This window comes from Phyllobates terribilis, unplaced genomic scaffold (genome assembly GCF_046119375.1).
Source record: "Phyllobates terribilis strain yellow unplaced genomic scaffold, ASM4611937v1 Scaffold_1__5_contigs__length_1240528914, whole genome shotgun sequence".
NCBI classification, from domain to species: domain Eukaryota; kingdom Metazoa; phylum Chordata; class Amphibia; order Anura; family Dendrobatidae; genus Phyllobates; species Phyllobates terribilis.
Window position 1 is genome coordinate 944,231,432 of NW_027362761.1, and position 14,662 is coordinate 944,246,093.

The window sequence follows — 14,662 nt, forward strand, 5'->3', positions numbered from 1 at the left end:
GGTTCACTATGCCTTCAATTTTGAATAAATCCCCAACAGTGTCACCAGAAAAGCAGCCCTACACCATCACACCTCCTCCTCCATGCTTCACGATGGGAACCAGGCATGTAGAGTCCATCCGTTCACCTTTTCTGCGTCGCACAAAGACACAGTGGTTGGAACCAAAGATCTCAAATTTGGACTCATCAGACCAAAGCACAGATTTCCACTGGTCTAATGTCCATTCCTTGTGTTCTTTAGCCCAAACAAGTCTCTTCTGCTTGTTGCCTGTCTTTAGCAGTGGTTTCCTAGCAGCTATTTTACCATGAAGGCCTGCTGCACAAAGTCTCCTCTTAACAGTTGTTGAAGAGATGTGTCTGCTGCTAGAACTCTGCGTGGCATTGACCTGATCTCTAATCTGAGCTGCTGTTAACCTGCGATTTCTGAGGCTGGTGGCTCGGATAAACTTATCCTCAGAAGCAGAGGTGACTCTTGGTCTTCCTTTCCTGGGGAGGTCCTCATGTGAGCCAGTTTGTTTGTAGCGCTTGATGGTTTTTGCAACTGCACTTGGGGACACATTCAAAGTTTGCCCAATTTTTCAGACTGACTGACCTTCATTTCTTAAAGTAATGATGGCCACTCATTTCTCTTTACTTAGTTGCTTTTTTCTTGCCATAATACAAATTCTAACAGTCTATTCAGTAGGACTATCAGCTGTGTATTCAACTGACTTCTGCACAACACAACTGATGGTCCCAACCCCATTTATAAGGCAAGAAATGCCACTTATTAAACCTGACAGGGCACACCTGTGAAGTGAAAACCATTTCCGGTGACTACCTCTTGAAGCTCATCAAGAGAATGCCAAGAGTGTGCAAAGCAGTCATCAAAGCAAAAGGTGGCTACTTTGAAGAACCTAGAATATAAGACATATTTTCAGTTGTTTCACACTTTTTTGTTAAGTATATAATTCCACATGTGATAATTCATAGTTTTGATGCCTTCAGTGTGAATGTACAATTTTCATAGTCATGAAAATACAGAAAAATCTTTAAATGAGAAGGTGTGTCCAAACTTTTGGTCTGTACTGTACAATAAGTAGTCACAAATGTGAAATATATTCACAGCGTAAGCTCGGCCGGCTACCGAGGCACTGTCAATACAAGCATAAGATTCGGTATAAAGTTAAAAAGTGAGGTCTATGCCTCGAATAACAGGTAAAAGGTCAACGAGCTTAGAGTCCCCGGACTTCTGTAGCGGCTGTGGAGTTCATGCACAACAGCTGAGCATGAGTGACCTGCAGGTAGGACTCGCTCCAGGGATCTGACAACTTAGAGGCCATGAAAGGCTAAAATATCTCCTGCATCCGCCGGCTGGCATGCTGGTTCTCATTCTCTACAGAGCGGCTACGGGCTCCAGAACAGGTGAATCCACACATGAATAACTGCCGGGATTAGGAGTCAAACGAATAGAAATGTTGGCCGTAGTGAGGTGGCTCCAATTAAATCTGCCTCATGGTATCTGACAGAACGTGAAAAGCACATAATACTAAATTATACCAAGACCTGAGGTAATGAGATCTATGCTGGTGGTTAGACACGTCATTAATATAATGGAATGACGTAGGCCGCTATTTCCATAGAGTCAAGTGATATTTTTATCTTCTGGAAGGACTGATGGTGAATATTTTTCACATGCCTTCTATGTAATGCTTCTGGAATTAATCCTGTCACGACTGAAATTTCCCCTCAAATTTACATCCGAATGAAATCTGTGCAGTAGAAACAAATAAGGAGACAAAAAAAACACAGCGATGTGCACACCCATGTACATAAAGTAATCTATTAAAAGACCCTTTATAAATATCTATTGTTAGGCCCTAATCACTTCTGTAATTTATTATAAAATTCCCACCATTCTCCCTATTCAGCTAATCCCTATATCTGTTTATTTTTACTTCCTGTGACGTTTTGTTTGAGGGGCGTCTCGAATGGGACGTCACAGTAGGATAGCCCTGCAGTCACTCCCCGCAGCCTCTAACCTCCCAGCGGAACAGGAATGGTTAATGGTGTAATACAGTCATATGAAAAAGTTTGGGCACCCCTATTAATCTTAAGCTTAATGTTTTATAAAAATTGGTGTTTTTGCAACAGCTATTTCAGTTTGATATATGTAATAACTGTTGGACACAGTAATGTTTCTGCCTTGAAATGAGGTTTATTGTGCTAACAGAAAATGTGCAATCTGCATTCAAACAAAATTTGACCGGTGCATAAGTATGGGCACCCTTATCATTTTCTTGTTTTAAATACTCCTGCCTACTTTTTACTGACTTACTAAAGCACTTTTTTTGGTTTTGTAACCTCATTGAGCTTTGAACTTTATAGCCAGGTGTATGCAATCATGAGAAAAGCTACTTAAAGTGGCCACTTGCAAGTTGTTCTCCTGTTTGAATCTCCTCTGAAGAGTGGCATCATGGGCTCCTCAAAACAACTGTCAAATGATCTGAAAACAAAGATTATTCAACATAGTTGTTCAGGGTAAGGATACAAAAAGCTGTCTCAGAGATTTAACCTGTCAGTTTCCACTGTGAGGAACATAGTAAGGAAATGGAAGAACATAGGGACAGTTCTTGTTAAGGCCAGAAGTGTCAGGACAAGAAAAACATCAGAAAGGCAGAGAAGAAGAATGGTGAGATCAGTCAAGGACAATCCTCAGACCACCTCCAGAGAGCTGCAGCATCAACTTGCTGCAGATGGTGTCACTGTGCATCGGTCAACTATACAACGCACTTTGCACAAGGAGAAGCTGTATGGGAGAGTGATGCGAAAGAAGCCGTTTCTGCAAGTACGCACAAACAGAGTCGGCTGAGGTATGCAAAAGCACATTTGAAGAAGCCTATTTCTTTTTGGAAGAAGGTCCTGTGGACTGATGAAACCAAGATTGAGTTGTTTGGTCATACAAAAAGGCGTTATGCATGGTGGCAAAAAAACACAGCATTCCAAGAAAAACACTTGCTACCCACAGTTAAATTTGGTGGAGGTTCCATCATGCTTTGGGGCTGTGTGGTCAATGCCGGCACTGGGAATCTTGTTAAAGTTGAGGGACGCATGGATTCCACTCAGTATCAGCAGATTCTTGGCAATAGTGTTCAAGAATCAGTGATAAAGTTGAAGTTACGCAGTGGATGGATCTTTCAGCAAGACAATGATCCAAAACATCGCTCCAAATCTACTCAGGCATTCATGCAGAGGAACAATTACAATGTTCTGGAATGGCCATCCCAGTCCCCAGACCTGAATATCATTGAACATCTGTGGGATCATTTGAAGAGGCTGTCCATGCTCGGCGACCATCAAACTTAACTGAACTGGAATTGTTTTGTAAAGAGGAATGGTCAAAAATACCTTCATCCAGGATCCAGGAACTCATTAAAAGCTACAGGAAGCGACTAGAGGCTGTTATTTTTGCAAAAGGAGGATCTACTAAATATTAATGTCACTTTTCTGGTGAGGTGCCCATACTTATGCACCTGTCAAATTTTGTTTGAATGCAGATTGCACATTTTCTGTTAGTACAATAAACCTCATTTCAAGGCAGAAACATTACTGTATCCAACAGTTATTACATATATCAAACTGAAATAGCTGTTGCAAAAACACCAATTTTAATAAAACATTAAGCTTAAGATTAATAGGGGTGCCCAAACTTTTTCATATGACTGTATATCAATTTGTAGGGGGTTCGAACATTGTTATCTAAGATGATGCCTTTTTCATTTACATGGGTGTGCACATAGCTGCTTTTTGATGTGTCTCTTCAGTTTTTGGTATTTCTTCTTGCTTTGATGTATCTTTGCTGCACCCCTATTAGAAATCGGTCAGTGTCATGTCAGTTCTTCAGACGGATTCTATGACAAGTGGATTAACGGGGGTAATCTACATGCTGATCGGGGTCAGTGTAGCAAATCCTAAGCAGAAATCACAGGGGCAATTAAAAAAAGAGTCTGAACATGCCCTTAAACTGAGTATTATAGGGCAATCATAAAGGTGGATGAGGCTTTGCTCTACTAATGTAAATACATATTCTATGGAGGCATATGGAGATTACAGATATATAAAGTGCCTAGCACATCATGGTTTATTGGCATATAGGTCCCCACAGCTGTGTGCGTATATGGTCTGATTATGTTACACGACTGAATTCAATATAATACTACCAAGAAAGTCTAAACGATGTTTTACTGTATTTTTGGCATTGACAAATAGAACAGAACTCTGAGCGCCAATTACACACACAAAACGCTGACCACAGACATGCCCCCATTAACTTATATTTGGCATTGTTACGCGCATCACATATCAATTGCGGGCAAAGATGAGTGCCTCTCTCTTGTACCATTTATATCTAAGGAAAGCATTAGAGCTGGAACAGCTGGTCAATTTGATCTATTTTTCCCTCCGACTTTAAGACAAAACACATAGACAATAACATGAAGTTGTCAGAATCCCCAGCCATCTAATGTACAATGGCCTGCTGAATTGGCGTGACCACGTGCCCGTTCCGGGCTCTGTTACCCACAGCATTTATATCAGTAAGGACTTAGCATATTGGGAAGCAACTGTATTTCCAGCCTCCTGACGGTAACTTTGTCTAGCTATCTAATAGGGATAAATATTATTAAAAATAAAAGGGGTCTCTGTTAGTCACACAGGTTTCCATTATGGTTAGTGTTCAGCATGAAGATGATATTAATAAACTGATCTAAAAATAGAGATCTGAAACCAGGTGGGATCTCCCAGCCATTCTTCATGACGGCCATATCAGGAGAACAATGGTTATGAGGGACAATAGATAGAGAGACAGATAAGAAGAGACAGATTCTAGAAACCTGTGTCCCAATGCTATTACATGTCTGAGCACAACATCCATCCTAATTTTGCTCATCTGGGAGTCTCTGCGTGTGGCTGGCCATGGAGGCTCGCAGCACAAAGCCGGCTTATCCTACCTCTTCTGCGACCAGTGAAATCAGCAGGTCTTTCCGTCTCCTTAACAATTAGAATATCAGTGCAGATGGCGGAGGAGTCTACACATGCCGGGCTCTTTTCTGAACACTCAGGCACTCACTGTTTTCAAGATCAAAAATAAACACAATTTACCATTGTGGTCACTTCACAGTTTATAGGGAGGCACTGCTGGCGTAAAAATGAGATTTTCTCCGTGGTGCAGAGATGGCACATTTCAAGGTGTCATGTTCTCTGAGCTTTGCAATCCACAAAAACACTGCTAAGAAATCAGCAGGTTGTACTGCAGCATTATCAGGATCAGAAGACTGTCCTAAGACTAAATAATAACTGTTGAAACCGCACACGTTCAGTTATAAAGGACATTTTTATCTCTATAGTATTGGCTGAAGAGAGTCCGCTGATCCTTGGAGCTGGTCAACACATAGTTTAGCTAGAAGATAAGTGCAAAGAGAGAGGCATGGTTAGGCTACGTTCACACTTCTTACATTTGTCAGTTCTATGTGAGGAACAGAAGCACAGAATAATGTCTGCATCACACAGAGCTTTTTTCCATTTGCCAACAAAATCCAGACTGACTCCATAATAATCAATGGGGACCTTCTGCTTCTGTTTGCATCAGTTATGCAACAAAACTTTTTTTTAATACATTAATTTTATTTGTCTGTTCTTCAAAGCACAAGTGTGAATGTAGCCTTACAGTAGTGTGGGAATTCGTATCAAAGTCATTGAAGTGCAAGGTTCATTTTTTTATGGACATGTGTCCTGTTATCCTCTGTAAAAGTTAAAGAGTAGCCGTCATTTTAATTTTTATTTCATGAATCAATACTACATCTGAAAATAAGTAACTTATATATAAGTTATATTTTTTTTTATAGAAATTTGCTTTTTTCTCCTTCTGTATTTATCTTTCACTCTCAATTCATGGGTAAAATCTGTAAAATTCAGTGAATACAGATTTTTCCATGACTGAGATAGGAGGTGACAGTTGGTTCTTTTAAAATGTTATGGAGCGAGTAGGAAGGAGGACGGGGAAAGGAAGAGAGAAAGGTGGAGCAGAATGCAGGCTCAGACATTCTGCTGAAAGTTCTCCTTAGATAACACTTAAAGTTCTCCATAGAACTATGTGAGTACTAACTGTCATCTCCTATCTCAGTAATGGGAAAGTCTATATTCACTGAAGAAATTAGAATTTTGGGAATGAATGATCAGTCCAAGAGGAGAAAGAAGCGGATTTTTCTAATAGGATACATTACAAAGTTTTTTTTTATTTTCACATTTACTATTGATTTATAAAAAAAAATTAAAATGATGGTTATTCTCTAAAGGGCTGCCCCATGAATAAGTATTTATTGTCTCTGACCAGTAATGCCATGATTAGGAACACTTGTTGCATTCATACTGTTCGGTATTTTTAAGTGAATCTACTCATCTTTTTGGCTTATAGTGAACCCTTGGCCGGTAGAACAATTTTTTAAAATTTACAACATGAAAGACGCCTGTTCAGAGCAGGGTCCATGTACCAAGGGGAGGATACCATCCATCTGTCAGTGAGCTCTTATCTTTTTACTTTTGTAACATAACAGAAACTGGTTATATTTCTAACACAGAAATGTAAAGAGTAGCTCAACTTTTATTACCTTTTGATTACTGTGGCTTCTTAAAGCACCACTCCAGTGTGTTTTTCGTATTTCAGTCCCTGAGTGGTGCTACTAATCTAAGTTCCCTGAGCCTAATCTTATATTTGCGCTTCCTGGCTGACTGGAAGTCAGCGGTAACGGTCACAAGCTCTCAATGTAAGTCTATGAGAGCCAGAACGAGGACAGAACAAGGCTCTGATAGACTTACATTAAGTTGTGACTTAAGGATCGCCCAGCAAACACTGGAGCAATCCGGCTCGTCAAAAACTGCAGGAGCGGCACTGGGAACAGCTAAAGATGGCATCTGGTAAGTATAAGTCTAGGGACATGGAACTTAGATTTATAGCGCCACCCAAGTGATGCAAAAAAAAGCTGAAGTGGTGCTTTAAAAGCTGTATATCACTCAAACTATGGGGTACAAGCGCTCAGCTCATGCATCAATGCACGTGAAGTCGTGTATGGGCTCTATAAAAGGTCTGTAAATCCGTACATGGTTGTGCACACACTAATGCATAAGCTGAACGTGCCATCATTCATATGCTGTGCTCTTCTAACCAGTGGTTTAAAGTATGTGGTATTCTCAGGACAGAAAACCATTGATCAAAAGCTCTTTGAAAGAGGCCACAACATGTCAAAAAGTGATGAAACTCTAGTTACACTTTAATACTTAATGATGACACAATCCCTTTAACCTAAAAAGGTTGTTACTTGTTCATTCTGACAACACATAGGGCTCATTCACATGTTGCTCAGTTTTTCTCATATGTGAAAAAAAATTAACTTTCATCAGTGACTTCGGTAAGTGAAAAAAAAAGGTTTGTCCACCTTCTCCTATCTAACGGTCAATAAAAAGCGGAGTGCACTTGGCAGCCGAGTGCTCCCAATGTTTTTACCCAGTCATAGACCTCCATTGCTGATTTTGATGCTCGGGTCAATCTCGAACATGTCTCTGTGATTTTTCAAAGATCACTCAGTTCATGAAAAATTAAGGACATGTGAATGGCGCCATTCACAATTATAGGTACAAGCGAAAACACAACTAGCACTCGTACGCAAAAACAAATCTCATGTGAATGAGCCCTGAGAGTTATATACACTCTTAATACTGTTTACAAGCAGAGGGTAAACTTCTGTATTAAAAGTTTAATTACTAAATAGCCATCAGTTATTCAGTAATGGTTTATATGGAAACAAGTTGAGACCTGAGCTATACACCCTATTTGTTTGTAAGGTATGTGCCTTGGCTTTTTTAATCTTTTTGCTGCTGGCATGTAAAGAATAAAAGGCTGGGTTCAGGGGCGTAGCAGATAATCCTCAGGCCATATAGCAACATTTTAAATGGGGTTCCCTTGGCAGAGCAGAAGTTCAGGGTCTTAGGACACATGCACAACTTTCTATGATGTATTCATTTGGCTTGGAAGAGTAGTAGGGTATTCACGGGATAATATCATAACTACGTAGGAGTCTGACTTTACAATAAGAATAGAGGATATTTTCCTCACAATGTGTGTGACAACCTGCAAGAATATAAAGTGTGATGTCCCATCACATGCTGTATTCTACCACTATCTCTGCTACAGCACCATACGATAGAGCAGAAGGCGCTATATGGCAGCCCGCAGGGAGCCTACAGGTACATACACTATGTCCTCACACACCCACACATAAACACTCTAGATATATATTTAAAGGCATTTTTCATCTTTTCACCATCACTATCTTGAAAAATGTAGACACATTAAAATGGTTTCTCCTTAATTTTAAAATTATTGTGAATGGGCAGAATAAGAAAATCTTATAATCACGTCCAGGACCGGTGATGCTCCTTCGCACTCCTCGGGACATTAACATCCAGACACGGTGCAGCATGACCGCTGCAGCCGATCAGTGGACTCTTAACTGACTGCAGACTTCATGTTCTGTTCGAGCAGGAAGAAGCTGGCTGGTGACACCACCCCTGGATGTTAATGCCTCCAGACTGGCCAGGACACCGTAGCGAGCGCAGAGGAATGGTGACAGTCTGGGGGGATAGCATTTATCTTTCCTTACCCCACCTGGGTGCATTCACAACTTAATAACTTTTTAAGTAGTAGCTTTATGTTCCAAAATTGAGGCAATCATTGGCCACTATTTACTCCAGTTAGGAAACAGGCATTGAAATGGATGGGTAACTGGTTTCACAAATAGTAACGCAGAACAAGGACTGAAGAGACGGGAAGTGTTGCCATGGGGACACCAGAATATTTGGGCACTCCTAACTCACTAATAACATGGTATCCAGTAGTTTTTTACATTATTCATCTCCCTATATTTAATCTCCAGCATACAGAAAGTTTACCTCATATTATTAATTTATTATTCAGGTAACGAGTCCCTACTTTCTGTGTTATTATGAAAGAAGTAAATGACCACAGCAGATGCAGTAATTCACAATGTATCTGCTGCATTATAATGGAGTAATAAGTGCAACTTGAAGCTGCCAATTATCTCATAAGAGGGTTATCACCTCCTCCATGCATAAATGCTGGCTTCCCATTCCCTCAGCCATCGAAGCCGCAGCCTGGGAATGACAAGTGCCCCCGTTCTCGCTAATATCATACATTGCTTTGTTAATCTCGGAGGACAAAATCAGAAAGAAGAGAATGGCTGACACTGAGGGGATGTATGTAATGAGAGGGACAGGAGGCATCAATGCCCAAGAATGTGGCATGGGGAAGGGAAATAAGTAACGAGAAAAAGAAATGCTGCAAGATCAAGCAGTCAGCAGGTCACACACTCTGCTAAAGCAAACTTGTTTTACTAAGAGCCATCTGTGGCAGCGCTCCGATGCTCTGTGGCTAATTACACTACGCCTGCTCTCAGAAATAACAGCCACTTATTCTCCTGTGGTCTGGAACATCAGAGCATGCTCAAAAAGGGGAGGGAGCCGCTACTGCGGAGAGGAAAGGCCAAGCACAAGGGACAAGTCCCTGCACCTCTTATATCAAGACAGCACTGCAGAGATGAGTGCAAGTGGGAAGAAATCACTGTTTTATCTGACGGAAAGCTAGGTATTCTACATGCCACCCATGACATCCCAGCTCACCGGCTCTCCGAGCCTGACAGATGTCACTACTGGGATGGTGAGATGGAGAAAATACCCAGATGTGTATATTGTAGAGGAGCAAAGACTCACAATGATGGTAATGAGAAGACAGCAAGAGATTCACATTATTTTTAATAAAACGTCACAAGCTTATGGATCGTTTAGATGTGCCAATTTCGGCCTGTCAGTGCACCTTAACAAGCGTCCATCGACTATAGTCATTCACCGGGCTGTTTACACAGGCTGACGAACAATGGTGACAGAATCATCGTTAATATGGTGTCTGTCCCCTTACAGGATCATGTTAGCGGCAGCACATCACATATTTATATTGCACGATGTGTTGCAGATACGTTTTTTTGACGGCATAACCGATTCAATCACCCAATGAATGAGCATTTTGTTTGTCTGTCAGGTGATCACTGGCGGATAATCCCACGAACGCTTGTTCGCCGATTACATGTTTAAACACACCATTAGTTACAATAAGTCATCAAAAGGAAAGATGCCCTATCGCCATTTAAAGAGCTCACTACTATTTCTGCATTTCCTTGGCCAAATATATTCACACCAACGATTGAAAAAGTACTTGAAGGAATAGTCATAGGAATCCAAGGAGAAATGTGACTTTTTTAGTCTTAAAAGGTCATCAAATACATAAGCGCTCTAGTTATTGAATGGTGGCTCAGTGGTTAGCATAGTTGCCTTGCAATACTTGGGTCCTGGATTTGAATCTCACCAAGAAAAACAGCATGGAGTTGTATGTTCTCCCTATGTTTGCATGGGCTCACATCAGGTACTCCTCTTTATCCAGAGTTTCCTTGTGGTGCTCCTGTTTTCTCCAGTACTCCAAAAATATACTCATGACAGCAATTTGTAAGATTAGGGAACTATGTAAGCGCTTGGCATTTGTTCAGCACTGGTTCACGCCAATGCTTACCAACAAGAGAAACAGGTAACACTTTCTTATCGGCATTGTTGCCTACCAGCCCCTTCTACAATTTGAGGGAAATGTCTCTTCCCATTGGTAGAATCAGGAATACATAGTTATTCTGTATACATACAGTACAGACCAAAAGTTTGGACACAACTTCTCATTTAAAGATTTTTCTGTATTTTCATGACTATGAAAATTGTACATTCACACTGAAGGCATCAAAACTATGAATTACCACATGTGGAATTATATACTTAACAAAAAAGTGTGAAACAACTGAAAATATGTCTTATATTCTAGGTTCTTCAAAGTAGCCACCTTTTGCTTTGATGACTGCTTTGCACACTCTTGGCATTCTCTTGATGATCTTCAAGAGGTAGTCACCGTAAATGGTCTTCACTTCACAGGTGTGCCCTGTCAGGTTTAACAAGTGGGATTTCTTGCCTTATAAATGGGGTTGGGACCATCAGTTGTGTTGTGCAGAACTCTGGTGGATACACAGCTAATAGTCCTACTGAATAGACTGTTAGAATTTGTATAATGGCAAGAAAAAAGCAGCTAAGTAAAGAAAAACGAGTGGCCATCATTACTTTAAGAAATGAAGGTCAGTCAGTCCGAAAAATTGCGAAAACTTTGAAAGTGTGCCCAAGTGCAGTTGCAAAAACCATCAAGCGCTACAAAGAAACTGACTCACAGGAGGACCGCCCCAGGAAAGGAAGACCAAGAGTCACCTATGCTTCTGAGGATAAGTTTATCTGAGTCACCAGCCTCAGAAATCGCAGGTTAACAGCAGCTCAGATTAGAGACCAGGTCAATGCCACACAGAGTTCTAGCAGCAGACACACCTCTTCAACAACTGTTAAGAGGAGACTTTGTGCAGCAGGCCTTCATGGTAAAATAGCTACTAGGAAACCACTGCTAAGGACAGGCAACAAGCAGAAGAGCCTTGTTTGGGCTAAAGAACACAAGGAATGGACATTAGACCAGTGGAAATCTGTGCTTTGGTCTGATGAGTCCAAATTTGAGATCTTTGGTTCCAACCACTGTGTCTTTGTGCGACGCAGAAAAGGTGAACGGATGGACTCTACATGCCTGGTTCCCACCGTGAAGCATGGAGGAGGAGGGGTGATGGTGTGGGGGTGCTTTTCTGGTGACACTGTTGGGGATTTATTCAAAATTGAAGGCATACTGAACCAGCATGGCTAGCACAGCATCTTGCAGCGGCATGCTATTCCATCCGGTTTGCGTTTAGTTGTACCATCATTTATTTTTCAACAGGACAATGACCCCAAACACACCTCCAGGCTGTGTAAGGGCTATTTGACCAAGAAGAAGAGTGATGGGGTGCTACGCCAGATGACCTGGCCTCCACAGTCACCAGACCTGAACCCAATCGAGATGGTTTGGTGTGAGCTGGACCGCAGAGTGAAGGCAAAAGGGCCAACAAGTGCTAAGCATCTCTGGGAACTCCTTCAAGATTGTTGGAAGACCATTTCCGGTGACTACCTCTTGAAGCTCATCAAGAGAATGCCAAGAGTGTGAAAAGCAGTCATCAAAGCAAAAGGTGGCTACTTTGAAGAACCTAGAATATAAGACATATTTTCAGCTGTTTCACACTTTTTTGTTAAGTATATAATTCCACATGTGTTAATTCATAGTTTTGATGCCTTCAGTGTGAATGTACAATTTTCATAGTCATGAAAATACAGAAAAATCTTTAAATGAGAAGGTGTGTCCAAACTTTTGGTCTGTACTGTATATTATGTTAGACCTGATGAAGGAGTCTGAATTGCAGAATTGTTGGCATCATTGAGGCAGTGCTTCTTGGTTGCCTCTGCTTGCAAGAAATAAAGAAAGGTATACTAAAATGCTTAAATTTTACATTGGGAAGCAACAGCCACTTCCATAAAATACAAGATCACATTAAAGCGTCTATAACCTATTCCTCTACGGTATATTGATTATAAATCAGGTTCCACCCTAAAGTGCACGTTTATGGTTTTCTATAATAAAAAAACAAAAAGGTGTAATGTTGTGGTCTTACCAGTCCTGCCATCATGCCGATACCTGCTGTAGGGCTTCGATATCCTCTCTAATTGCACATAGCATATGTCATTTGTTTTGTTATTCAGACATAAACTATACTACTTGTATATCTATTACTGTCTTGTGAGTTTCACATTTTCAGGGGTGTCCTATGTATGAAAATGGTTTATTTTTGCTTAATATTAGCATTTCTGTTTAGGACAAGAAATAGGAAGGGACAATGTTCTTCCCAGTATGCACTCAGTTAAACTTGCAATACACAGTGTGGGTCTGGTGAAACAATAAATAACAAGGGACGACTCACACCTACGTCTCTGAATTTGTAGCCTAAGGCAAATGTGCTGTTCGCAAGGACGGTAATTTAACCTCAAACACGTTATTTTGAAAATTTACTCATCTGTATTGATTCCATGATTTCCGGATTTGGTTTATTGGAAGCGTTGATGTTATAGGTTGGTCTGAAATAAATACTGATTAAATCTAATAAACCAGGTCATGCATTCGAGAGTAGAAGAGATACAAAAAAAATACAATTGCATATAAGTCATATTTATATACTTTTGGTTATATTTTTTCCCACTTGACTTACAATTTCTTGTTTCGGTTCATAAATAATAAATATAATATGTAAAATTAATAAAAAGTTGGTCATTAAATAGTTTTTGCTTAGAATGCTCCACCATTGCACCCTATCATGAACTTTATGGTGGCAATGTTTCCAGTGCTGGAGCTAATGGATGATGTATTGGACATAAGATCACTTATACCTTCAGCCATTGGGATTAATTGAAGGGTACAATGGCCGAAACCTTTAATAAAGAAGTTGTCTGGTGAAAACAAGTTATCACCTATCTATTGGATAGGTGATAAGTTATTGGATCGGTGGGGTGTCCAACCGTTGGGTCCCACACTAATCAGTAGAACAGGGGACTTTTATCCCATTAGAAGGAAGAGGTAGTGAGCATGTTAGACCAGCGCTCCATTCATTTCTAATGGGGCTACCATTACCATACCATGGGGCTTAACTTTTTTCGATAGCCGCAAAGACAGTGAATAGAGTGATGGTCAAGAATGCGCACTGCTGATTCATTGGGAATTTTTGGGGTTCATTAGTATTAGGGCGTCACTTGGGTACTGCCCTTGTTAGGGTGGGAGTCCTTCACATGGGGCACGACAGGGGACAATAGGGAGCAATGATGTCCTAGATGTGCTCAATGGTAGACAAGAGCAGAGACGCTGCAGGCCCCGATAGCATGTTTAGAACATGAAGACTGCTCACAGTAGCATAAGCAACAGGCGGCCTAGCATTGTTGTGTTGAAAAATGGCTCCTGGGACACATTGGTGAAATGGTCATACCATTAGTTCCACAACTGATCCATTTTGTACTGAAAGTGAAATTGACATCACGTACAAAGCCCAATACGTCAAATTGTGTCTACACAAACCATCAGAAGGCGTTTGTACAACATTGGGCTATGAGCTAGACGTCAAGCTACAGGTGGTCCAATGACCTCACGCCAGAGCTCGTAAATGCTATCATGGTGCAGAGCAAGACTGCAATGACACTGTAATGGAGGTTTATCCTCTTCAGCGATGAGTATTGCTTCCGTCTTGAACGCAACAATAGCCAGAGATTGGTCTGGAGACCCAGCCACCCACGCCATCAAGAGGCATTTCAGGTACACTAACAGTTCGGACTTACAGTAATTTGGTACGACCATTTCTTCAAAATATTCCAGGAGCCGTTTTTCAAGAGGACGACGCCAGGCGAAATGTGACAAATGCTACTGTGAGCAGGTTATGTGGCCTAAATGTGTCACCATGGCCTTCAGGGTCTCCAGACTAGCCTTCCATCAAGCACATCTGAGACTTCATAGGTTTGCAGCTACCAGCATGATTTGCCTGCCCAAGTGAATTCAGCATGGCAGAACATTCCTCAGAAAAGCATTA

The 14,662-nt window shown here is 41.0% G+C and overlaps 1 protein-coding gene and 1 long non-coding RNA gene across 3 annotated transcripts in view; one reads left to right on the forward strand and one right to left on the reverse strand.

Moving 5' to 3' along the window:
- Positions 1-14,662, reverse strand: part of MAML3 (mastermind like transcriptional coactivator 3) — a 390,697-nt gene that overhangs the window by 110,992 nt on the left and 265,043 nt on the right. The window lies entirely within an intron of this gene.
- The window catches only part of LOC141172051 (uncharacterized), a 96,316-nt gene that overhangs the window by 75,655 nt on the left and 5,999 nt on the right, over positions 1-14,662 (forward strand). The window lies entirely within an intron of this gene.